Source organism: Macrobrachium rosenbergii, chromosome 1, assembly GCF_040412425.1.
Source record: "Macrobrachium rosenbergii isolate ZJJX-2024 chromosome 1, ASM4041242v1, whole genome shotgun sequence".
Lineage (NCBI taxonomy): Eukaryota > Metazoa > Arthropoda > Malacostraca > Decapoda > Palaemonidae > Macrobrachium > Macrobrachium rosenbergii.
In genome coordinates this window covers 16,558,742-16,584,903 of record NC_089741.1, presented here as the reverse complement: position 1 = coordinate 16,584,903, position 26,162 = coordinate 16,558,742, and the positions used below count along the sequence as shown (strand labels likewise).

Below are 26,162 nucleotides of genomic sequence, written 5' to 3'. Positions count from 1 at the left end.
CTTTTTCTACTCATCATCACCTTACAACACGTACAGATTGCCATTAGAAAAGGGCTTGTGCTGGCGTAAGACCAGGTTGGATTCAAACCACTTAAACTAAAGATCGGCAGGCAAAACCTTCAGTTTCACTTTTTTGCAACAAAAAAAATCCTTATTATTACTGAATGTTACTGTATCTTGTAACATTTTGATATTAATGTGAGACATCTTGCAACTATTTAACGAGTGGCTTTTATGAACTGAAATAGTAGACAATTTAATTAAGGTTTGTTTTATGACAGTATTGATGATCATTTAGGTTTTGATTACTAGTAAATCACTATTTTACTCCTTTCTGATAACAAGTTGAAGAACCTTTGTCTAATCTTGCCTTCCACCAGCCAAGTCTCCAGCCAGTGAGAGAAGGCGATAGAAAAGGTTCCTTGGTTGCCTGAGTAGGAGGCCTCTGATTGGCCAAAAGAAAATATTTTGACGACTCCTCCAGCAGTTCGTTGACAGCCATGTAAGGAAACGGATGGTGTCTTACTACACTGTCCATTCTCAAACTGCGTATCCCTGCTTGCAATATTTCGTAAGTAAATGTTCCCCTTGTGCTATTAATTTGAACAAAATTTGTTAATATCATGTGATATTTAACAGAATAAGGGTTAATTGATAAACGTGTTTCATATCTGATGGGCGAGATTCCCAGTATTCCGTCGAGAGACCAGTGACTGTCTGAAGAATACGGCTTATTTTGAGCGTCTTTGCCTGGCAAATATGCAGCCTTCTGAAGGAAAATTTGTCAAGGAAATTTATCAGTGACATGATGTTTTTAGACATGGCAAGGAATCGCGAAGTTTTCATGTCACAGGCTGTTTGCATGTAACAACTGATTCTATGAAAGGTTGTTTGATTGCAAGTTGCAGGGTGTGATGCTATGCCAGCTCTTTATGCAATATCGTTTGAGTAGGGTATTGATGTCTTCTGTCATTGATTGTAGATCCTGGGTAAGTTTATAAAAGCTGGTTAGTTTTAAGATCTAATACTGTCTTGTTTACACGAGTACCCGTCATGAGGGTTTACTTGTATACTGACGTTTATGTCCGTGGGGACAGGTGACTCATTTGATTTTTCAAAGCTCGAGGCAGCAGCCACGCCCACCGGTTAGTCTGTACGTGTTAGCCATTTGAGAAAATTCATGGAGTTCTTATTTCCAGTTTTCATAAGTGATTCATAGCTATTTCTCTCTCTCTCTCGTATTTCAACTTTCTTCTGCAACTTAGTGTAATTTAACATGGGTACTAATTATTACTTTAAGTATCCTGATCGCTACCACGTTTTAGCACTGAGATGGCTTCTAAAGCCGAGGCTGTATTCTGTGAGATTACATGATGAGATCTTACAAAACTGTTAATGCCGCAGGGGTGAGGGTGACACTTTCCAAGTATTGTAAAATTTTCTGTAGAATTACGCGATGTAAAACTCGCCAAACTACCATTTAAAAGCGGCATTCCTGTATCAACTACTGCTTTGAAAGGTTAAGGGGTGTTATGAATTTATAAATTGCACAATAAAATCAAAGTGCAAAGTTGTCAGTCAGTATAGTATGTTACTTGGTTTAATTTAGCTATTCGAGGAGCTACATATTCTGCACAGTAAGTAGAGATTTGGTTTATAAACTTTTCACTGGTTGGGATTGTTTTATGTTGAGAAGATGAGACGTATGCATTCACTAAATAGTTGAGGGTTAACACACCGTGCTTATCTTTGTAAAGTGGACTTCGTTTTTCGAGTCTATTCATGGTTTTTAATTCTGCAACAACCGACAACTGGAGGATAATCAAATTTCATCGTAGTTTTTTAAAACATTGTTTGCCATCCTCGTTAAACAATGGTGGTATTTAAAGTTAAACAATCACTTATTTCGTTGCTAAGAATTTACTGCTGCTAATGCTAGCCATGCTTGAGCGCTGTTTTTGCCAATCATAAATGGCCCTACAGAGAAAATGTGATGGTGCCATACGGGAGGTGTTATATAGATGGTAAATCTGGACAACTGTTCAAGATACAGCCCCCACTCACAAGTTGTATCAAATAAATCAAAGTAGGAATGTTGGTTGGTTAAACATTTTTATTTGGGGGGGAGAGGGTGGGAATGGCGATTAACGACATGTCGGTTGCCTCTTAAAATTTTCTTGAATATATTTTATCAAAAGTTGTAACCGGGTTTGCATTTGACACTGTCACTGTTGAGTGGGTGGAAGAATGGCACACCTCTTACATTGAGAAATCGGACAGTTCGGACTAGTAGTAGTTATTCAGAACTGAAAGGGATGAGAGAGGAATCTCAAACGGGCGTAGGAAGGTGGATTAATGATGGCATCTTGCTAACATCGGGAGAGGAGCCTGAGAATGGTATTTAGCTGTTGATAACAATGAAACTTCCAACAAAGAAGAAAGTTTGCAGATCAGACTTCTGGAGGATTTGTGAAAGTACCAACTGATCAACTTTGAAGGAAAGGCATACAGTAGTTTAACAAGACGGGGATTCGGTCACAGCTGTGCATCACATATTATGGTCAACACGTTGAAGACATTGCCGGTAGAAACAGAAATGATTAAGGTGGTTTCGTGCGCTTATATGCTGTAGATATCCTATTGAATGACTCTCAAATAAGTGCAGTAGAGCTTACAGCACTTACAGTGCAAGCCCCCAGAACCCTTGGAAGGGGAGCAGCTTTAGGACTTTAAGGTGAAAACGAACATAAAGGACAGGTACTTTTCTATAGAGAAAATGAAATACCTTGATGCCAGTTGCTGTTTTTGATACGTGGAAGGCAGTTAGGTTATTCTCTGATTGCTGGATGGGTATAGGATGGGAGGACTAATAGGAAATACAACAGAAAGACAATGAGGTAAGTGTTGGAAAGAGTAAAGAGCTAAGATCCGGTAAGGGAACACTGTGGTGTGTTGTGATGCAGGTAGCCTATTATAGCAGTGGGTGTGCTGCTTGAGGTGGAGGATGCTGCTTGGCTTAGGATGAAAAGTGACTGATCACATGACCATTGTGTAATGGGTGTGCTGAAGGTATCAATCATGGAGTGAAGTGGGAATGACTGAGCCTTACATTTGGTGGATTTGGCAACAGTGGATGGATGGCTAAGAGTGACCATGATGGAAAAAAGAAATTGAATGAAGGGGTGGCAGCAGAGATGCTCATCTAGTGAAGGTTGTGGACAATAGAGTTCCACATAAATATGATCGCTATTATTGTGGTGTTTACCAAAAATAAGACAGATGTGCTACTGAGAGTATGAAGAGAAATTTGGAGAAGAATCAGATAACTGCGCTGTCTGGGGAAGGTAAACTTGGAAAAGGTGTATGCTATGCATCAAGTGGGAGTAGACTGTATGTTGTACTTGGCCAGAGAAGTAAACCCATTCGTAACAAGGCAGGTAGTGCAAAGGGTAATGTGATGTTGCAAAAGATGTCAGTCAGTAAACCCAGCACCATCAGTGCATATAAAAGGGGAGACTGGAGTAGAAGAAAATTTGAAGAGGCTCACTATGGATGTGGCCAACTACTGACATGGATTGTATTCTAAATGGTTGATTGTGGTTCAAGTCTGTATGCATTGTGGAATGAACTCAAGGAAGTCCCTGCTAAATGTATTGCTGAAGGTAGTCTCAGAGAGGGGAACAATTGAAGAGGTGTTGCTGGGCAATGTCACAGGTTTTAGGTCTGGACTTATTGTAAGAAATTTGTGAAAAATGGAATGTTTAGAGATTTTACCAGGCTCCTGATCAGCTGAGTGTAATAGAATTGTGGAAAGCCTTCACAGGGCTACAACAGAGAGAGGGACAGTTTTGCCACTGAGGTACTTTTTGGGTACAGTGTCACCAACAGTCAACAGGATGAGAACTTCTTTCCACAGAGATCTGTGTTCTACAACAATCGGAGACACCCAGCAATGAAATAATGCATGCAGGTGAAGCTGAAGAGCAGATTTCAATGGTTAAAGAGGCAAAGGGTATGGGTAAAGCCTCCACTGCAAGATGTACATCCTGCTGGCAGAATGAGAGTAACAAGTGTCCCGGAAATATGTTAGTAGACAGAATGCCTTGGCATGTCCTCGATGGAAAAGTTGTCTATCAATTGGCAGAGCATGTTCTCAATATCCAAAAAGTTGCCTGTCAATTTGCAGAGTTGAGCAAAAAGAAAGTGAGGTGAAAATGGAGCTGGTGGGAGAGGGTCAGAGAGGAATTGAGGGGGAGGAGCAGGCAGTAAGTCAGCATAATCTGCGAATGAGATGAACTCTAGTAGTTTACATTTTGGAGCAATGTTTTTAAATTTTTCCTTTGTTTTGTTTACAGAGAGGTTCTTGTTTGCCATGGTTTATGGCAATTCTTTCTCTTAGAAACTGTGATCTTAATATGAAGGGGGTGTGTGGTAGAATTTATTTGTGCAGCAACTAAAAGGCCTGTTGTAGAGGGTGTTGTAAGGTTGGGCAGTGAGATGGAGGCTCCCACATTCATCAGGTGTTCATGGCTGCTTTTCTATTCTTGGTTTAAGCTTATTTAGGACTGATATCTGGTTATTAATGTGTTGTTATTGAATGGGCCCAAGTTTTGAGTAGTTTCATTAGCTGGGAGAAATTTTTCTTTTTACTTTTACTAAGATTTTAAAGCTATTCCTGTAATTATTGTTATTCATATTTTTCATTCTGATTTAATGATAGGAACTGTAGGTTGGAAGGTTTCAGAGTTGGCTATTGTTAAATTACAGGAGCAGTCAGAAAAGAGCTTTAAATTTTTTCTTATTGCTATAAAACTGCAGACATTGCCTTTTTTCTGCATTGCGAGCCTGTTTTTACAGGTAAATAATCTCTGCACATGGCATTAAGTCCAGAGTCTTTTTTATTGTGTAGATTGTCATAATATATGGTAGTTTAATGACACTAAACAGTCACGTCTTAAGAGACACAGTTCCCAGGGGAGTACCGCTTATAGTGTGGCTTATGCATCCCTTTGGCCCGTAACTGTGTTTTGTGCTTTTTACTTTACATTTAAATCACTTCTGCCTTTCCAAGTAACTGTCTGCGCTAGTTTTCAACTTAATAAAGAGCCAACTCTTTGGGTTACCATTCTGGGTGTCTGAAATTGATCCACTTTCATTAATATTTGTTGGTGAATGATATAAAATTAGGAGATAACGTCTCATAAGCTGGACAGTTAGTGGAATCAGACCTAAGGGAACAGATGAAAAGTAGAAGGCAGAAAATAATAAGTTTTTACGTCTCGCCTTAGGATGATAGAACAGAAGAGCCCACTGGTCAGAGAACTTCTAGATCATATCTTAACCTGTGAGGTCAAAGAGACAGAACTGGATACTGACTAATTTATTCACCTAGGCACAGGTGTACATAGCAGTGTGCGGATGGAAACGAAGTGCCCGGCCTTCGATTGCCGTGACCTGTATGCTGAGAGAGAGCAATTTGTGTTTGTTAACAATCAAGTAGCAATAATAAGAGACATAATGTACATACAGTGATAAAATATATACTGGAGAAAAGGGCAGGAAATTCTACATACAAATATATACATGAGATTCTCACTGTGTTGATAGATGCGAGACATGATCGTGATTGATGGGAAAGGAAGAGACTTCCGACGTCTTTACAAGTACTCCTCTCCTAAGACAATTATTATGAAATAATGATTGGAAGACCTGTTGAATGTCAATTACTGTATCTCTTTGGGAGCAGGAGCCCATCCCGGGTTCTTGATACCTGCGGTTATGGGGCGGCTTCAACTGCTGAATCACCCAGCGGTTTTGCTGAGCAGATGACATCCTTAGTGCACCCCTTGGGACGTCCTCGACTACGTTTCGGGATGCCAATCACTTCATCCGAGGCCTTGTTTTGTGGAGGAATTCTGGGGCGCCTCCCAGTTTCCTCCCGAGTTCCGCTGTCCATTAGGAAGGCTGGCTTTAACCTGTCGACAGATATCCTGTCTTCCCGCCCATGGATGTTGACGAGGTAGGCCTTGGATGTTCTACTGACAACTCGGTACAGTCCTCTGTATGATCTGGTCAAGGGTGGGCGGTGGGCGTCGTTCCTGATGAAGACATGTGTACAGGTATTCAGGCCTTCTGGGCTGAAGTTATGGGTCCTGTCCTTGAAAGTCTTCCGGCAGGGCGCGAATGTCTTTGCAATTTCTCTTAGCCTTGGAAGGGGTGTATCCAGGTTGTCCGGCTCTGTGGGGAAGATTTCTCCAGGTACAGCCAGTGTTTTGCTGTAGACTTTCTCTGCGGGAGATTCATCGCCGTTTGCCCTTGGTGCAGTGTGGAGACCCAGCAGGACCCAGGGCAGCTGCGCCTTCCAATTTCCATCAGTGCAACATGCCATCAGACCTGCTTTCAATGAACAGTGTTTTCTTTCCACCATACCGTTGGCCGCAGGGTTGTATGCCATCGTACTGTGGAGTGTTGTCCCCATCAGGCGTGCCAGGGAGACCCAGAGTTCCGATAAGAATGCCGGGCCTCTGTTTGTAGCTATGCTGTCAGCCATACCGAAATGGCTTATCCATCTTGACAATAGAGCTTCCACACAGGGACTTGTTGATGCTTCTACCATTGGGGTTGCTTCTGACCATCTTGTGGAACGGTCTATGATTGTCAGGAGGTATCTGGCGCCCCCTGATTGCAGCAGAGGTCCTATGACGTCTACGTGGATGTGCCAGAATTGCTGTCGTGGTTGAGGGAAGTCTCTGATGCCTGATTCTGTGTGCCGGGTGATCTTACTCGTTTGGCACTGTATGCAATTCTTCGCCCACTCCCGTATATCCTTCCTGATCCCGTGCCACACAAATTTCTCTGTCATCAGGCGCGTTGTTGTCCGTCCTGATGGATGGGACAGCCCGTGGATGATGTCAAACATCTGCTTCCTTCATGATGCAGGTGTCAGGGGGCGCGGGCAGCCTGTGTTGATGTTGCAGAGAAGTGTTGATCCGGATCCACCCACTGGCACGTCTTCCCACTTCAGTGCGGTAAGTGCCGTGTGGTAAGCTGCCATTTCCTGGTCTGAGGCCTCTTCCTTCGCCAGATCTTCATAGTCTATGCCAAGGTGGAGTGAATTCATTTCAATTCTTAATAGGGCATCGGCTACTGGGTTCTTCTTGCCGGAGGTGTAACTGATGGTGCAGCTGAATTCGGAGATAGCAGCCAGGTGCTGTTGCTGTCTTGCCAACCATGCATCTCCCGCCCTCGTGAACGCATGCACCAATGGCTTGTGGTCTCTCTGGATGAAGTGCTGCACAGCTTGGTAGATTGCCAGCAGTTCCCTGTCGAATGCACTGTAACGGGTCTCTGGCGGCTTTAACTTGTGGCTAAAAAAGGCAAGTGGGTGGAGGGAACCATCTACTATCTGCTCCAGCACGGCCCCACAGGCGGCATTGCTGGCAAGTCTCAGGGGGCCGGTGGGGTCTTGATATGTAAAGGTGGAAACTTGACATCCACAGTGATGAAGGGCCATTTATATTTATGGCCCAGGATGGATATTCTGCAGGTCCGAGTTCTGTAGCATTGGATGGGGCTTCCATTTGCGGCCACTAGTGGGGCTGGGGTGCCAGACGTGCGGTCGCGGTCCTCCCTCGACGGTGGAAATACCGACTGCATAGCCCCAGTGTCTACCAGCATCCGTCGTCTTGTTAAGGTGTCGTGGATGAAGAATCCTACTGGCTGGGGTTCCTTAAAGTTTGTGGCCACTGCTGCTATGGGTGGCCACCTTTCCAGTATTTTGTGAAAGAACAAGGGGCTCTGCAATTTCTGGCGTCGCTTCCAAACCTCCAATGGAAGTAACACCAAGCTGGATCTGTCCTCGTCTTCTGCTGCTGCAGTGGCACCTTCTTCCTGTATACCACGTTCGTGTCCCCCACTTCGGCTTCTTCTGCTAACAGGCTGCAGGTGTTGCGGCATGTTAGGAGGGCTTAGTGGCCTCGTGGAGTTTGTGTGCGACGTTCACCAATTCGTCCATTGAGAGGGCATCCACATCCATGATTTGTGCCCTCACCTCCTACGGAAGACATCGCAGGAATATTTCACGCGACAAGCTGATCTCCCTCCTCTGTCTGGCTGAGTCGACGCCTGGCAGCATCAGGAGACCTCGTAGTTCGTCCCAGGCATCCCTGGGTGATGCGTCCCCCCAGGGCTGGGTCATCAGGTCGAGGGCGAGTTGGGCTCTCTCTGGGACAGGCATGGAGTATGTGTCGATGAGTTTCTTTCGCAGTTCTCTGTACTTGACTTTGCCCGGCTGCAAGTCCAACCATGGGGTGATTTTGTTGAAGACCACCTCCGGCAGCGTTGTCATGGTGACGTCCGCTTTGGTTTCCTCATCTGTGATTTTTGCTACCTGGAAATGGATGTCTGCCTGCAGGAACCAGGATGCGGTACAGTATGTTGCCGCGAGAACAGTGGGAGTTTTATCGCCTGGCTTATTGCTGCCTTCAAAGGCGAGAGGGGGATGCAGGTGATCAGTGCATTCTTAGAATGACTTTCTACCTCAGTGTTTGACATTTTGCCTCGCACCAAAAAGCAAAATAAGCGCTGTATTTAGTCCGTTAATGGGGTTTGGGGCTCGTCAGAAGTCAGAACTATATGCCGTGTGGTTCTGTTAATGACTTCTGAATACGGTCGACATGAATTGTAAATGGCAGGGCCAAACTGTTCGAGAACGCCAGAACGTACCTGGAGGAGGTACGCCGTAATTAGTCCGTTAGTGGCATGGGTGTTCTCCGAGGAAGGAGTTTTCAGAAGCCTAGACTTTTCGCCGTATGGTTCCATTAAGGGCTCTCTGAAGGTCAAGCGACCGTAGGAAGTCCGTTAATGGCGAAGCCAAAACCGCTGTTTCCCATCGCTCCTCGGGTCACCAGTTGTGAGTTCAAAGAGACAGAACTGGATACTGACTAATTTATTTACCTGGGCACAGGTGTACACAGCAGCATGCGGATGGAAAAGAAGTGCCCGACCTTCAATTACCATGAGAGTGAGAGCAGTTTGTTTGTTAACAGTCAGTCAAATAAGAGACATAATGTACATACAGTGATAAAATATACATTGGCGAAAAGGCCAGGAAATTCTACATACAAATATATACATGAGATTCTCGCTGTGTTGATAGATGTGGGACATGATCGTGATTGATGGGAAAGGAAGGGACGTCTTAACATCTTTACAAACTGTTAAAAGATAGTCATCATAATTAATACCATGTGGTAAAATACAGTTGCTTTGCAGTAGACACTGACTAGCTTCACTGAGTTACAAGAGCCAGGAGATAACCTGTAAAAATACTGCAAGAACCCACTTTTGGTGGCTTTTACCTTAGAAATTCCTAGAGGACAACCCTTTATCAAGTGGTTGGGGAATCATCTCTTGGCCAGGGTATCAAGCAAATAGGACCTGTATGATTTGAATGTTATCTTTTGTAACTGGGAACACTGCAGAATAAAATAAAGGGACATAAGATGGGTATCATTGTTAGGTGATGCTGTAGCAGTAACCTGTCACAAAAAAGGCTATATAAAACTGGATCTTAGCATACTTTTCATGCAGATGTTGCTGACGTCACTCGACATACGTTACCTGACTAATTTTCTCCATGGCTAGACCAACCTGAAATGCAAAAGCCATGTTGCTAGTTTGATGGTATGGAAGATTATGCCTTTCCTCTGTTCTGTTTCGTGAGGTTTGTATAATAATTATCTCAATGCATCTCAGAGTTTGCCCCAAGAAGACATCAAAACACTGAGAAAGTTTTGTAACAGTTAATGAGATTTAGGTCTGTGATCTGGTTAATCTTGTAAAGACGTCTTCTTTACCCCTTAATTACGATCATGTATCGCATCTATCAACGCAGCAAGAATCTCATGTATATATTTATATGTAGAATTTCCTGGCCTTTTCGCTAATATATATTTTTCACTGTATGTCTCTTATTGTTATTTGATTGACTGTTAACAAACACAAATTGCTCTCACTCAGCATGCGGGTCACGAAGACCTGGAGTCGGGCACCACGTTTCCGTCTGCACACTGCTATGTATAGCCTACCTTATGCCCAGGTAATAAATCAATCAGTACCCAGTTCTGTCTTCTTTGACCTCACAATCCAGTTCTGTCTTCTTTGACCTCACAATCCAGTTGTCTTCTTTGACCTCACAATCCAGTTCTGTCTTCTTTGACCTCACAATCCAGTTCTATCTTCTTTGACCTCACAATCTCTTTAATGGTGATGGTGATACTCAAACATACACAAACAATTGAGGCATAGACCTATGACATCTGCTTTCTGCAGATGAGGCTTCTTGTTGAAGACTGTCAAGTGCTCCTACTCATCCACACCACTTAGGAGTACCACATTAGACTTCCTGAATGTTTGGTAGGACTATTAACTTTAGAGATTGATTGGTTTCTGCAGACTGGCATTACAGCAACGAACGTTATCTCTAAAGAAAAATATCATTACTAATAATAATTTTAAGTTAAAATTAAAACAAAAATTTATTCCATCCACACATTTATAAATACAGAGTGTCCATTCTTTACATCCAGAAAATTTAAAATCCTAGAGTTGTACAGTACTGTACCGAACGGTATAGCTTTTGGAGAATGTACCCTCCCCAATCCCCTCCCACAAACCCTAATATAACCCTGGATTTATTACGAAACCAGTTATTCATTTTCACAATGGATAACCCCTTTGAATGCAGCATTGGGCCACTTGGTCCAAATTTCATACATTTGTTCAATGTAGAGTGACAGGGTGGTCCTGCCAAAGTTTCCCTTCAGCAGGAGGCTTTTAGCATCATTCTCAAGTGATGGCCATTTTTGACAATTGTGGTAGTCAAGATCAGCATTTAGATTATCATTAGCCTCATGTAGTCCCCTTTTGAACTTGCGTCACTTTTTTATAAGCAGAAATTTCTTAAAATGGTTCACTTCCTCACTTCGTCATCAGGCAATCTTATAACGGGTAGTAGGATAGTTTTCAGATTAAGATTGCTGACATTGCCCAAAAGAATAATGTGCAAAATTTACAGATGAAGTTAAATTTTAGGGTACTGTCGGATGGATTGAAATATTAAATTTATGCCAAAGGCCCGGCCATGCACTAACACCTATTAGGTGAAAAGGTAATTGAGTGTAACAGAAGGAAAACTTGCAGTTGCACTATGAAACAATTGTTAGGAGAGGGTTGGAAAGTAAGATGGAAGAAAGAGGATATGAACAGAGACACAGTAAAAGGAACGAAGAAACGCTGCCAAAGAACCTGAGTAATGGCTACAGTGCACTGCAGGAGGTGCACCGACCAAGGTGTCCTAAGTCGGTGGACGTATGGAAACTTGCTCGCTACTCACCAGCTGACACTCCAACTTTTCCATCTCTTGGTTACATTGCATCACTGAGGTAAATTTAGTTCACATGGGACAATCCTTTTCCACTGAGAATTGTCGTTTGTCTGCAGTCCATAATACTGAAGTAATTGGCTTTATTAGAGCACTAGTTTGCATTTTGCAGTTCCCAGACAAATTTTTATGCAATTTTCGAAGACTCACTTGTTTGGATCCGAGACCATTTTAATAAATGCTGTTGTAGAACACTGTTTGTCTTCATCAATCTGGCAAGCCAACGTGGGCTCTTGCTTTCAGGGCAGCCCGTTGTGGTTTTTCTATGGTTTGTGATTCATCTATCTGTAATAGAACTTCATTCTACTGCCAAAAAGGTTATGTTTATTATTTATCTAAGTCAATCACTCAACAGCTTTTCTAGCAGTAAATTTTGAAGTTTTAAGTTGCCGAGTACATTATTAATGTAGTCAGTTTTTAAGATGAGTGTATTCCTTCTTTTTTAATGAGCTGGCAAGATGCCGCTGCTTCATTATCATTTTTGACTAGAATTGTATCATGTTGTACTTATTTGGTTTGATGACTTTTGTATGTTCATGAGTTGGAAAAATTTTAAGATTTCGTCCAATCTTTTTGGAGGAGCACATAATTTACCTTGTATAATTCTTGAGTTAAGAATGCAGATAATCTGCCCATTTGTTGGTTTTCTTCCATTTGGTATTTATTTTAGTTTAATAAAATTTGGAAGCTCGTGAATAGAATCTAAAACATGAGTTTCTAAGCCTTAATTTCTGTAGCAGTAAGGTTTTTAAATACAAGATGGCTTGGTGATAACGAACAGTTTTCTTATTGAGTATTTAGTGGATTACCAACACGGTAATTGTTCGAACCCCTAAAAATTACGTTTTGGAAACAACCCGTTAACGAACAGGTTTCTTATTGAGTATTTAGTGGATTACCAATAAGGTAATTGTTCGAACCCCTAAAAATTACATGTTTTGGGAACAACCCGTTAACGAACAGTTTTCTCATTGAGTATTTAGTGGATTACCAATACGGTAATTGTTCGAACCCCTAAAAATTACATGTTTTGGAAACAACCCGTTAACAAAGAATTTTTGAACTTTGGATTATGGTAATTTTTTTTATTTTTACTGTTTTGTCATTTTGGATGATGTTCGAATGTTGACTATGTTGTGAGATTATTTCATACCTGCCTGGTAGTATGTGGATAAATTAGTGATACTTTAACCGCTTTGTAGTTACTTGGAGCCAGTGTCGTAACATTATCGCATCTAGTCGGTGTCTGACCCCCCTCTTACTAGTTATAAAGTACGTCTCCAAAGGTCAAATACTAATATTAGGTTTCATTATTCACTATTTACCTTTCCCAAATACTGTACTCATTTAACCTTACAAGATTTCTCATCATATAACTAAAATCTTTAGATTATGCTTGTGGTTACCAGGTTGTTTTCTTGTGGATGATGCGTACTGTATTTATATTGACAAGAATTTTTCATATTCCATCCATTTTTCTATCTCATTATTTTAATAAATGACATAGTGACTGTCAAGCTTTTCTTAGATTACAGTTGCCAGTGTATTGCCGATAAGAATATCTCATCTCGCAAGCCATATCTCAAGTGATGCTCTTAGATGAATACTCTGATTATCTTTCATCAATTTGAGGTCAAGAAGATTGTGTAATGCTGATATGAATCCATACAATGATTTATTTTGCCTTTTTCTATTGTTTTTGTTTTGAAGTCTGCTGTAATTTGATTGCACATGAAACTTATTTCAGTCACACTACGTGCATTTCTTTTACCGTTGTGTATTTTTTCTTAGGCCGTAGGGCTTGTGTTGTGAGAGTAGTGTAATTACCTTTTGTTAATACACTGGAATTTTCATTATTAGGGTACTGGAGTCTCATCAACCCTTTGGTTCATCAGTCAAGGCCAGTGGAGAACATGCTAATACTGCACTTCAAATGAAAGAAGTTTGCCAAGGAACGTGAGTATCCTTATCATTATTTCTGTTTTCCTTTCATTATTTCTCTAATAGGATGTCTGTCATTGTAAAGATTGTGTTTGCAAATCCCGCAATCTCACTTCAAAGTGTTTATTGTGTATTGCTCTTATTTTGGGAAGTTGCAATGCTTTGGCATATCGTACATGGCTTGAAGTTTAAGCATGTTTGTGTTCTTACTTATGTTCTTGAGTCGGCTATTATTTGAATATGCACATGACTAGTCATTTACTTTGGGGTAATACTGGTGTTAATTCAGGGTCTCATTCCTAAGTATAGCTGTAACTGCACTGGCATATTCAGACCTTTTTTAAAGGCTTAGGGCTATCAGGAGTCTGCTTCAAGTCCCATTATATATCCATTGCATGTCAACAACCTGCATAATTCCACAGAAATTGCTCTACAGGGTCAGTTATGAAATGACCCTGTAGAGCTGGGGCACTGTTTTTATGACCTCAGTGTCTTAGTCAGTGGTTGGCCACCAAACTTTCACAGAGCGCTCAATGTTTGTATCTTGACAGTTTCTTGTCCTGTGAAAAATTCGAAATACTTGCTGTTGCAAACTTTTGTATGTAACAGATAGATAGATAGAATATAAAATTTAGGCTGAAGGCCAAGTGCTGGGACCTATGAGGTCAACTCAGTGCTGAAAGGACAATTGAGAGTAAGAGGTTTAAAAGGTTTAACAGGAGGAAAACCTCGCTGTTGCACTATGATACTGGGTGGAAGGTCAGATGGAAGAATATGAATGGAGGTACAGTATAGTAAAATAAGGGGTTACAGCTAGGGGTCGAAGGGTCGCTGCAGAAAACCTTCAGTAATGCCTGCACTGTACTGCAGGAGGTGCACCGACAGCACTACCCCGCCCCCACAGCGATTTGTATATAACAGTTGAGGAACCTTGTAATGTTTTTTCCCGTCTTTTTTTTTATGTGAGCAATTTATGAAAGTGCAGATAAACTTGTTAGTCAATAAATTGTTTTGAATGGCTGTCTTCACAGCCTCTGTGGCTAATGAATCTTGACAAGCCTTTTCCCATACAGTTATACTAATTAATGTCAGGGTTTTTGCAATAAACAGTGTCAGGGGTTTTTGGAATGCTGCTGGCTATAATGGAGTTGATGATTAATCCTCTGTCTTTTCTCCTCTGAAATTTGTTCATTACATTGGGCTGATTCTCTTTATAGTGTCTGATAAAATTAATTCTTCTTTGATGTCGTTCTTTACAGTGATCTAAGGATCACAAACAATAATTTACTTTTTAAGATGTAATATAGCCACCAGTGACTTCTGTACATTGTACTGGAGTTATATGAAATTTCTAAGATACCCTTGCTATGTCCAGAACTGCCTTTTCAAATTGACAATGTTTATTCCTGATATTTAAGGTTAATGGAGGTAAAACTGAGGATTAATACCTACTAAGTGACTCCGACATCTTCCAGGCCAACTGGATTGACATCCATAGTAAGAAGTGTGCAGTTGTGGTTCAAAATACATGACATGCTGCAATCACCTGGATGCCCAAGTCCCTAGCACTGGTATTAGTCATGTTTTTTTCATAAAGTAAGGAAAAAAAATGACTACACAGTAAAGAGAGTCCAATGCAAATGCAAAGAAACGAGGGTGGTAAGGTACTCATCAAGTCGAATGACCACTCTGGGAAAGATGTAGGAGTATGTCTGCAATGTATGACAGCTGAAGAAAAAAGTAGCAGGGACGGTAGATGAGCGAGTGGTATTCCCCACTCCCTCCCCTTTACCACTAGTTAAAATACTTTCTTTCCAAGTTCCAAGACTGTCCCAGCTCGCACTGAAGGATACATCTTTTAATTTAATTTGTATTCCTAAGAAAAATTTGGTTTAGTTTCGTTACTACTTTTTCATCAATTTGTTGCAGTCCTTTTTATTTGTCCATATTCCCTGTGTACTTCCTAGCCAAGTTTCATGAGTTCATTTGCTGTTGCTAACTGTGATACAACCAGTGTTGTCAAATCATTCATCCGACTTGGAAAACCGTGCAGAGTTCTTTAGAGATTTCTGGTCTTCATTTAAATTTTTTAGTTTTGCCCCATTATACGATGCTGCACAGGCTTTTATTTTGTGGTCAAGTTTTTGTCTTTTAAAGCTTGCAATACAGCTTTTGGGGTTATGGTGCTCATATAGTATATATCCTGTCCCCAAATCAAAATGTTTTTTACTCCATCATGGGTCATTGGACACTTCTGAATGATCTGTTGTAACATTTACCCCCTAATGTTGATGCAAGTCCCATCGTCAATAGCTTTATATTTGAAAATACCAGTCACATGAGAAACATTTCTCTCAACTCGTGAGTAGCGTGTTGAAGTAGCATGTTGAAATCTAACTTAAAAAAAATACTGCAGTTCTGTCCACTTGTTGGAATGGATTAAAAGTTACAGTTTCAGTGCTTTGCTGGCAAGCTGAAGATTTAAACTTATCCCGATGTCTTCACTACTTTTGGCAAGGAGGATTTTTTGTTTGGTTTACTTGTCTGTTGGTTCACAAGATTATGCCAAAAAAATGGTTGTCATGATTCAAAATATAAGATTTTGTTAAAGATTTCTTTAAGAATGGACTTTTGAGAAAGAACCTTTTATGCAGTGTATAAAGGTGATGAATATGGTTCAGTTGTGTGGAACACTGGAAATAAAGAAGGCCTATATCAACACTGTATTGTCCCCATGAGAATGCAGTCGCCTGGGTAAGGTTATGTTAAGAGAATGCTTATTATACTGTGATAAGCACTGTTTAGCCTTGGCAGGTCTCCTGAATACTTGTTTGGTTTTATCACTGCAACTGGTGTGTAAATCCATGTAAAGTGATATTCCACTCTTCATTACAGGTCACAAACCATTTCAAAGCAACGAATCAAAAGTGCAAAGTGTGTACTTAGTTCTTTAAAATACGCATTCATAATCTGTTGTCTTTCTCCCTCAACCCTTTTCCTCCAGTTTTTAAACATCAAGAGTTAGTGATTTTGTGCATATTCCAAAGAAATGTAATTCTGTATAACACTTGTATTATGAAATTCTTTACTGCAAGTTAAATGTTCTATAACTGAGCAAGTCTCCCTGTGTCATTTTAATACTACTTAGTTTGTCGATCATAACTATTACTGGGATTATTTGCATAATTGCAACAATCCTTATTCTGGTGCAAGAAATACCATATTTTGTAATAACTCCTAAAAGAACCAACACTTAGAAGAACCATCAGTGTTCTAGATATTAACTTGAAATAATGTACAGGATACCTTAGAATATTAATGCTTTTCTTTTTATGTTAAGTTTTTTATCAGCTGTATATGCTAGCATTATTATAACATTCTACCTTTTTTTACCAAACTATATGCTAGCATTGCTATACCATTTCTCTTGTGGAAATGTCATCTAAAATTTTTTCAAATTATTTGAAATGGCAATATATAAGAGCCTGCTCTTGTGTACTCACTGATATGGAAGTTTGAAATAAATTACCTTTTAGAGGAAACTACTGTCCTCATTGTCAGAAGGAAGGAAATTTAATCCAGTTTCACTACCTGTAATGATGGCGAGGAGTCCTCAGAGTTTAAGGGTAAGTTTGAGTTATCAGCACCAAATGCACAAGAATCCGGTTTGAAAATCTTTATCGTTATCATTAATGCTTAATGCTGCATTTTAAAGGATTTCATCCTTTTATTTTACACAAGGAACTGAGATTGCCAATATACGAGGCACCGAGATGCAAGAGAATTTGCCAGGACAAAAAGTAATAAAAAAAGTTTCACTACCTGTAATGATGGCGAGGAGTCCTCAGAGTTTAAGGGTAAGTTTGAGTTATCAGCACCAAATGCACAAGAATCCGGTTTGAAAATCTTTATCGTTATCATTAATGCTTAATGCTGCATTTTAAAGGATTTCATCCTTTTATTTTACACAAGGAACTGAGATTGCCAATATACGAGGCACCGAGATGCAAGAGAATTTGCCAGGACAAAAAGTAATAAAAAAAGCTATATATAGAGCAGGTAGTGTAGGGCATTTAAAGGAACTTCTGGACACCTCATATTTGTTTTTTTGTAGCCCAAATTGGTTACGGTAGTTCAGTTTGTGATTTAATGTTCCATTTAATCTTGTAAATTTTCTGTTCTGTTTATGGTCATTACTGTTCCATTGAATTTTGTTAATTTTCTGTTACATTTAGTTAAATGGTTTATTTTTTAACCCTTAATGGACAGATCCCCTCAATAGAGGATCTAAAACAGGATTTGGGTGGTGGACGGATCCCCTCTGAGGAGTATTAATATTATGCACCATACGATGAGGCTGTACCGAGCGGGAAGGAGTTTCCCATACTTGAATGACCCATGAATGAATTGTGGCAACTAAAGAATTCAGCTCAGCTCAGTCATGGGTGTCTCATGGAATTTAGTATTGTTCTTGCCTTGAAGGGGGGGATGTCTTGCTCCTTTTTCTCCCATGACGTCTTTTTATTTATTTGCTCATAAATATACTCAGGGATTGCTGTTGGTTTTAGTTCTTATTATGATATGATGTCAGTTATAACTGTAATTTTGCAAAGAAATATTAGAAAAAACATGTATGAATCCCAAAAAAGTTACTGCATTTCCCAGTCTCAGTAAATTTACGTAAATATTTTACAAATATGATCAGAACTCATTACTGTTTTATTTGTTATGATATTGTGTGAGCTGTAATTATAATTTTACAAAATAAAATAAAATAAATTACAGTATTAGAAAAAAGATGTATATCTTGGTAAAATTTACGAGTGTTTAGTGAAAGAGGCCCCACACAGGGTTGTAAATAGTCACTTTCAACTTCCTGTGGAAGGTAGGGAAAATTTGTTAGAATTTTTTTTCTTACACCATGTGCATTTGCATATCATCCGCTTTCCATTGATGTGTTTTTTCTTACATTGGCCAACCTTAAAGTTTGCTCAGTCTGGGGGTTGCATGATATATAATTAGCCCGTCCCTTGCTTTATTTCTATTTTACAGAGAACTTAGGACTACCAGCTTAAAGAAGCTGAGGAGACTCGAGAGGGTCAACATCCATAATCAAAAATATAGTGGCCAGTAATCCAGGGCAGCTTTTAAACAGTCTTCTGGATGCCTCACATTTAAAGCAAATTTTGACTTTTTTTTTTTGTGCTATATCCAAAAGTGAACTTCCACTATTTTCTGCTGATATATTTGAATTTTGTCATTTTATTTTTCACATAACATGGTTTTTTTTATTTTACAGAAAACCTAGGACTACCAGCGTAGAGGAGCTGAGAACACTACCAGCATAGAGGAGTTGAGAAGACTACCAGCTTAGAGGAGTTGAGAAGACTACCACCATCTCAGAGGAGCTAAGACTACCACCAGCTCAGAGGAGCTAAGACTACCACCAGCTCAGAGGAGCTAAGACTACCACCAGCTCAGAGGAGCTAAGACTACCACCAGCTCAGAGGAGCTGAGAAGACTACCAGCCCAGAAGAGCTGAGACTACTACCAGCTTGGAGGAACTGAGGCTAGACTACCAGCTTAGAGGAGCTGAGACTAGACTACCAGCTTAGAGGAGCTGAGACTAAACTACCAGCTTAAGAGCAGCTGAGAAGAATATCATCAGCTTAGAGCAGCTGAGAAGACTACCACCAGCTTAGAGCAGCTGAGAAGACTACCAACAACTTAGAGGAGCTGAGAAGACTACCACCAGCTTAGAGGAGCTGAGAAGGCTACCACCAGCTTAGAGGAGCTGAGAAGGCTACCACCAGCTTAGAGGAGCTGAGAAGGCTACCACCAGCTTAGAGGAGCTGAGAAGACTACTACTAGCTTAAAGGAGCTGAGAAGACTACTACTAGCTTAAAGGAGCTGAGAAGACTACTACTAGCTTAAAGGAGCTGAGAAGACTACTACTAGCTTAAAGGAGCTGAGAAGACTACTACTAGCTTAAAGGAGCTGAGAAGACTACGAGCTTAAAGGAGCTGAGAAAACTACCACCAGCCTAGAGGAGCTGAGACTACCACCAGCCTAGAGGAGCTGAGACTACCACCAGCTTAGAGGACCTGAGAAGACTACCACCAGCTTAGAGGAGCTGAGAAGATGACTATACCAGCTTAGAGGAGCTGAGAAGATGACTACCAGCTTAGAGGAGCTGAGAAGATGACTACCAGCTTAGAGGAGCTGAGAAGATGACTATACCAGCTTAGAGGAGCTGAGAAGATGACTATACCAGCTTAGAGCAGCTGAGAAGACTACCACCAGCTTAGAGTAGCTGAGAAGACTACCACCAGCTTAGAGCAGTTGAGAAGACTACCACCAGCTTAGAGCAGCTGAGAAGACTACCACCAGCTTAGAGCAGCTGAGAAGACTACCACCAGCTTAGAGCAGCTGAGAAGACTACCACCAGCTTAGAGCAGCTGAGAAGACTACCACCAGCTTAGAGCAGCTGAGAAGACTACCACCAGCTTAGAGCAGCTGAGAAGACTACCACCAGCTTAGAGCAGCTGAGAAGACTACCACCAGCTTAGAGCAGCTGAGAAGACTACTAGCTTAAAGAAGCTGAGAAGAATACCACCAGCCTAGATGAGCTGAGAAGAGTACCACCAGCTTAGAACTACCAGCTTAGAGGAGCTGAGAAGACTACCACCAGCTTAGAAGAGCTGAGAAGACTACCACCAGCTTAGAAGAGCTGAGAAGACTACTAGCTTAAAGAAGCTGAGAAGACTACCACCAGCCTAGAGGAGCTGAGAAGAGTACCAGCCTAGAGGAGCTGAGACTACCACCAGCTTAGATGAGCTGAGACTACCACAAGCATAGAGGAGCTCAGAAGAGCTCAGAAGACTACCAGCATAGAGGAGCCGAGAGGATGACTACCAGCTTAGAGGAGCTGAGAAGATGACTATCAGCTCAGGGGAGCTGAGAAGACTACCACCAGCTTAGAAGAGCTGAGACGACTACCACCAGCTTAGAAGAGCTGAGATGACTACCACCAGCTTAGAGGAGCTAAGAAGACTACTACTAGCCTAAAGGAACTGAGAAGACTACTAGCTTAAAGAAGCTGAGAAGACTACCACCAGCCTAGAGGAGCTGACAAGACTACCACCAGCTTAGAGGAGCTGACAAGACTACCACCAGCTTACAGGAGCTGACAAGACTACCACCAGCTTACAGGAGCTGACAAGACTACCACCAGCTTACAGGAGCTGACAAGACTACCACCAGCTTACAGGAGCTGACAAGACTACCACCAGCTTACAGGAGCTGACAAGACTACCACCAGCTTAGAGGAGCTGACAAGACTACCACCAGCTTAGAGGAGCTAACAAGACTACCACCGGCTTACAGGAGCTGACAAGACTACCACCGACTTAGAGGAGCTGACAAGACTACCACCGACTTAGAGGAGCTGACAAGACTACCACCGACTTACAGGAGCTGACAAGAATACCACCGACTTAGAGGAGCTGAGAAGACTACCACCAGCCTAGAGGAGCTGAGAAGACTACCACCAGCTTAGAGGAGCTGAGAAGAGTACCACAAGCTTAGAAGGAGCTGAGAAGACTACTACTAGCCTAAAGGAGCTGAGAAGACTACCACCAGCCTAGAGGAGCTGAGACTACCACCAGCATAGAGGAGCTCAGAAGAGTACCAGCATAGAGGAGCTGAGAAGATGACTATCAGCTTAGAGGAGCTGAGAATATGACTATCAGCTTAGAGGAGCTGAGAATATGACTATCAGCTTAGAGGAGCTGAGACGATGACTATCAGCTTAGGGGAGCTGAGAAGACGACTATCAGCTTAGGAGAGCTGAGACGACTACCACCAGCTTTGAGGAGCTGAGACGACTACCACCAGCTTAGAGGAGCTGACAAGACTACCACCAGCTTAGAGGAGCTGACAAGACTACCACCAGCTTAGAGCTGACAAGACTACCACTAGCTTAGAGGAGCTGACAAGACTACCTCCAGCTTAGAGGAGCTGACAAGACTACCTCCAGCTTAGAGGGGCTGACAAGACTACCTCCAGCTTAGAGGAGCTGACAAGACTAACACCAGCTTAGAGGAGCTGACAAGACTAACACCAGCTTAGAGGAGCTGACAAGACTAACACCAGCTTAGAGGAGCTGACAAGACTACCACCAGCTTAGAGCAGCTGACAAGAATACCACCAGCTTAGAGGAGCTGACAAGACTACCGCCAGCTTAGAGGAGCTGACGAAACTACCACCAGCTTAGAGCAGCTGACAAGACTACCACCAGCTTAGATGAGCTGAGAAGATGACTACCAGCTTAGAGGAGCTGAGAAGACTACTAGCTTAAAGAAGCTGAGAAGAATACCACCAGCCTAGAGGAGCTGAGAAGAGTACCACCAGCTAGAGGAGCTGAGAAGAGTACCAGCCTAGAGGAGCTGAGACTACCACCAGCTTAGATGAGCTGAGACTACCACCAGCATAGAGGAGCTCGGAAGACTACCAGCATAGAGGAGCCGAGAATATGACTATCAGCTTAGAGGGGCTGAGAAGATGACTATCAGCTTAGGGGAGCTGAGAAGACTACCACCAGCTTAGAGGAGCTGAGAAGACTACCACCAGCTTAGAGGAGCTGAGAAGACTACCACCAGCTTAGAAGAGCTGAGATGACTACCACCAGCTTAGAGGAGCGGAGACGACTACCACCAGCTTAGAGGAGCGGAGACGACTACCACCAGCTTAGAGGAGCGGAGACGACTACCACCAGCTTAGAGGAGCGGAGACGACTACCACCAGCTTAGAGGAGCGGAGACGACTACCACCAGCTTAGAGGAGCGGAGACGACTACCACCAGCTTAGAGGAGCGGAGACGACTACCACCAGCTTAGAGGAGCGGAGACGACTACCACCAGCTTAGAGGAGCGGAGACGACTACCACCAGCTTAGAGGAGCTGAGACGACTACCACCAGCTTAGAGGAGCTGAGACGACTACCACCAGCTTAGAGGAGCTGAGACGACTACCACCAGCTTAGAGGAGCTGAGAAGACTACCACCAGCTTAGAGGAGCTGAGAAGACTACCACCAGCTTAGGGGAGCTGAGAGGACTACCACCAACTTAGGGGAGCTGAGACGACTACCACCAGCTTAGGGGAGCTGAGACGACTACCACCAGCTTAGGGGAGCTGAGACGACTACCACCAGCTTAGGGGAGCTGAGAAGACTACCACCAGCTTAGGGGAACTGAGAAGACTACCACCAGCTTAGGGGAGCTGAGAAGACTACCACCAGCTTAGGGGAGCTGAGACGACTACCACAGCTTAGGGGAGCTGAGAAGACTACCACCAGCTTAGGGGAGCTGAGAAGACTACCACCAGCTTAGGGGAGCTGAGACGACTACCACCAGCTTAGGGGAACTGAGAAGACTACCACCAGCTTAGGGGAGCTGAGACGACTACCACCAGCTTAGGGGAGCTGAGACGACTACCACCAGCTTAGGGGAACTGAGAAGACTACCACCAGCTTAGGGGAGCTGAGACGACTACCACCAGCTTAGGGGAACTAAGAAGACTACCACCAGCTTAGGGGAGCTGAGAAGACTACCACCAGCTTAGGGGAGCTGAGACGACTACCACCAGCTTAGGGGAGCTGAGACGACTACCACCAGCTTAGGGGAGCTGAGACGACTACCACCAGCTTAGGGGAGCTGAGACGACTACCACCAGCTTAGGGGAGCTGAGAAGACTACCACCGGCTCAGAGGAGCTGAGAAGAGTACCACCGGCTCAGAGGAGCCGAGAAGACTACCAGCTCAAAGAGCAGCCGAGACGACTACCAACTCAAAGAGCAGCCGAGACGACTACCAACTCAAAGAGCAGCCGAGACGACTACCAGCTCAAAGAGCAGCCGAGACGACTACCAGCTCAAAGAGCAGCTGAGACGACTACCAACTCAAAGAGCAGCTGAGACGACTACCAGCTTAGAAGATTGCCAGCTTACGTGGCTACCAGCTGTGAAGACTGCTAGCTTAAGCGGCTACCTGCAGAGAAGACTGCCAACTAGAATTTTCCCATTTGACACTGACTACCAGCTTAGAGGTAAAACAGAGACTTATTCTTCAGAGGGTCAACACTCCCCTTCAAAAATATAGCTTAGGGACTCAAGGAGGTCAACATCCACCATCAAAAATATAGTGGCTGGTAATCCAGGGCAGTTTGGACGCCTCACATTTAAAGCAAATTTTGATTTTTTTTTTTTTTTTTTTTACTACATCCAAGAGTGAATTTCCACTATTTTATATCAGCAATATTTTCTCATTACAAAAAACCTAGACTACCAGCTTAGAGGAGCTGAGAAGACTCAAGAGGGTCAACATCCACCATCAAAAATATAGCAGCCGTAGTCCAGGACAGTTTTTGAAAAATCATCTGGATGCCTCACATTTCTTAGTGAATTTGGATTTTTTTTTTTTTTTTGGCTGCATCCAAACATGTATTTTCTGCTGGTATATTTCACTTTTGTAATTTTTTCACATATTTTTACCTACTTAATTTACATTATAGTAGTGACAATAAAAAGGCCTATTTAATCTGTTACATGTTGCTCGATGTGAATACCCCATTGTAATTTGTGATAACTGCATTTATTTTTTAATGTGCCTCGGTTGTTGAAATACATACTTCACCCTACGACTAGGACTGGAATTTCTCTTATCACAGTAGAACTGGAGTTATAACACATCTACTACTGTATCTGTGAAAGGAAACTTTAGTATGGTAATGGAAAAAAACATATAAATGGAAAAAAGTTGACTGATTTATTAAGGACACCACTAAACTGCACCAAGAACATTTGTGTATATTGTGTATAAAGATATGCTGGCAGTGGCAGAGCCAGAGGTTCAAATTAACCCTTAATCCTTTTCCATTAACCACAATTTGCTATACAGTATACCCTTGATTGCCAGAAATATAGTGAATATTTGAAGATTACACTTTACTTGGAAGCTTGGTAAAATTTACACTTTACGCCTGCTACTTACCATTTATAATTTTAGGCTGTCAGGTCACATGCACTGAGCAGTTTCGGCCATTCAGCGCTTCAGATTGTGAAAATAGGGAGCTGTAGCTGCTGGGTATCAAGATCATAGAGGGAAAGGAAGAAGGAATCTAGGCAAAGGCTTAAAAGTAGGATGCAGCTAGGAGCAGAGGGGATACTGGTACCACCCTTCAGTGCTCTGATAGCGCTCATCGAGGTTTTAACAAATTAACAAAACAAGAGACCAATGCCTTTCCTGTTTTGCACCTTCCCGACCTACTGGGGAAGATGATTCCTAATTGAATATTTATTTCACACTGCATACTTGAATCAATGACTCAGTATTTCTGGAAAAAAAAAATGTTTCTTAAAAATTACCTATGCTAAAGGGCAGCTACAATACTTCCTTGCTGTTTTAATTCTTGATGCAATAAATTTTTCAAGTTGTACTACTGTATATCAACTAACTGTACAAATCAGTTATGTATGCCTTCTACTCAATAGTTTACTGTACATTAATTATCAAGTATATTGCTCTCTAATATGATAAACAAACTAGACAAATAACAGAAATTTACAAAATTATGACGCAGCCTGCCACTTAATACAAGTACCACCATGCTAATGGATTCACTGCCTACCTATCAAAGAAAGTTCAATGGGCTTTTTGTTACATGGTGATGCTAGAGTTTTCAACATATTTCAGACCCCTAGAATGTTAGACCACTTTTAAGCGTACGTATGTAGGTACAGGATCAACAGATTAATAGAGCAGACTGCAATGCAATATCTTTGGTTAGCCAATCACATTACTGTATTCAAAAATTGCCAGGAATGTTTTATATTAAATCAGAATTGCAACGTTTTAAATCTGTTAAAAGATAAAAAGAAACTCCTATTAGACAGAACACTGATTTATAAAACCTTCCACTTTCATTTATTCCTTTGCCAGATAATGAGCACTGAAACTGAACCAGATAATGAGAATTAAAACTAGTCATGGAGCGGCCAACCCCTCCCTTTAAAGAAAACCTAAATTAAATAAAGTTAACGTAGGTTAACAGAAACTGTTATAGTTGACGAAAGGGTTATGAACCATTCCAAAGCGAACAGACGGGTGCGACAGTTGAAAAGAAAAGACGGAAGTCTAACCTGTGAGGATCACGTATGAATACCCCTCCCCACACCCTTTCCCTCAGCGGGAGAAACTTCTCAATTCCTCCTGACACGCCCTGTTTCTTCAAAGTTCCTCTGGGGTGCAGCCCCATTCTTCAAGGCCTATCCTAAATTGTAAAGCCGTATTGTAACGCTTATAAGGTAAACATCATCTGGAGGGAATGCATTAATGTACACGAACAGTAATAATTGTGAATAAGGAACTCGAAATAACGGCAAGCAGAAAGAAAAGCCAGTTATAAAAAAAACAAATAGAGTTAATAACTCTGAGTATGAATCCAAAGGTCATTTCACCCAACCCTAACCATCCATTTGGGCTGTAGTACGAAGACTTAGGAAGGTTTCCCTCAACGTAAACAGTGTAACGTGATTGGCTGGATAAGTATTTACAGGCTTTGGACACCCAGTCCCCTATTTTTCCTCAGAAGTCGGGCTGTGTACCAGAAGCTCTCCATAAGAGTGTGCATGCACGGCAGCCTTAGAAACAGTAGTAGTGAAAGGATTTGTCTTTGTAACAGCTACCTCGGTCGTCTTGTTCCTCCTGTGTTTGTGTAAGGGT

At 41.9% G+C, this 26,162-nt stretch overlaps 1 long non-coding RNA gene across 1 annotated transcript; it reads left to right on the top strand.

Annotated features, from left to right (window-relative positions):
• The first annotated feature begins 229 nt into the window (after positions 1-229).
• LOC136841472 (uncharacterized) lies at positions 230-20,726 on the top strand. The gene is made up of 3 exons (XR_010853958.1): positions 230-571; positions 13,304-13,399; positions 18,684-20,726. It is a non-coding gene; the product is annotated as an uncharacterized lncRNA (long non-coding RNA).
• The last annotated feature ends 5,436 nt before the right edge of the window (positions 20,727-26,162 follow it).